Raw genomic sequence first — 1,445 nt, 5'->3', positions numbered from 1 at the left:
GCTATAATTGCTTTCTTTTCAAAATCCACATTGGATACACAAAATTCTAGATGCTTAGAAGCTCTCAAGTGGTAGCAGCTTGAGCCTATCAATGGGTAGGAATTCAGTTTATTTCATAGGAGTCACTGACCTTTCCTTTTCTGGGCATCTCCCTTCCCTTTGTCTCCCAGCGAGTTACCTTTAATGGCCCTTGGAGTGTCCACTACAAGGAGGTCTCTATTTCTGGGCCTGACTGGCCTACACCTACTTGCTATATTTTCCCTTGTAATTATTAAATAATAACAAACAAAGATCCTGGCTAAGTTGATTCACTATAATGACATTGCCAGGCTATGGTCCTGTCTTTCTTTTTTTCTTTTCTTTTTCCTAGACAAAGAACTTTATCAATCTTGTTTCAAACTTTATTCCCAGGTTTCCTCAGCTTAATTAGTTGCAAAGAATAAATTGTGTAGAAGCAAAAACTGAAAAGAGCTGCAGGGTCCAAGGAGCTTGGGCTTAAAAATATTAGAGGTCTAGATTTTATCAGACCCATGAATAAAATCTTGAAAAGCAGTCATTATATAAAATAGCAGCTCCCAGGAACTTCTTCAAGTTTTATCTTCTTCAGAATCTGACACAACTCAGTTTGCTTCATTCTTGGAAGGCTCATCAAAATGCTCCACAAGTTCTGGAACTTTATCATCATCATTCTCTCCAGTAGCAACTGGGGCTTTTCCACCCACGGATTATTTGGGCAGAGCTTCCACTAGTCTTCTTAAACTAGTCAGACTGTCTGCAGCAAGTTGGTTGAAGATGCTTGGTAGCATTTTTGTCAGCTGTTTGTCTCAGCATAACCTGTAATGGTGAAAATGTTTGTGGCCAGCAATGCCTGTACTTTTAGGTTGTTAAAGTGGATCTCTATTCCTTGGTTTGTGAACATATGCACTTCTTCAATATCAGAGGTGTTGTTTACCCCTAACTTCTTTAAGGAGAACTGAAGTTTTCTGTCATCTGCTTTAGCCATTCTGTGAACCACCTTCTTCTTTCCATGAGTAGTTCCTTTCCCACAAATGTGCACTTGTACTTGCAGTTTGGTGAGTTTCTCCTGGTTCCTGATAGTGTCTTTCATCATGTTGGAGTGGAAATGAGACCACTAGGGGGACTAGGGTTGGTGCCTAGGGGTTCTCAGGCGGACCAGGTGCACCCAGATAAAGTGCACACATGCGGGGATGCTCTGGTCCTGTTTTTCATTCATCCATTTACTCACTATTGAACCCTTACCATGTAGTAAGTTCATTACCAAACACTAGATGAAAGTAATCCAAATCAGTCCCTGTATCGCTGGAGCATACAGATTGGTAGGAGAGACAGATATTAATCAAATAGTCACACAAATATTAAATCACAACCAGGAGAAATACATGGAAAAGTGTATTTCCTACATGGGTGAAATCCAATATTTGGAA

At 40.1% G+C, this 1,445-nt stretch overlaps 1 pseudogene; it reads right to left on the bottom strand.

The window, feature by feature from the left end:
• Nucleotides 1-620: 620 nt before the first annotated feature.
• On the bottom strand, nucleotides 621-1,108 carry LOC111155156 (annotated as a pseudogene).
• Nucleotides 1,109-1,445: the final 337 nt, after the last annotated feature.

This window comes from Enhydra lutris, unplaced genomic scaffold (genome assembly GCF_002288905.1).
Source record: "Enhydra lutris kenyoni isolate GAN:26980312 unplaced genomic scaffold, ASM228890v2 scaffoldscaffold39, whole genome shotgun sequence".
Lineage (NCBI taxonomy): Eukaryota > Metazoa > Chordata > Mammalia > Carnivora > Mustelidae > Enhydra > Enhydra lutris.
Note: the sequence above shows the minus strand (reverse complement) of the source record. Positions and strands in the feature narration are given on the sequence as shown.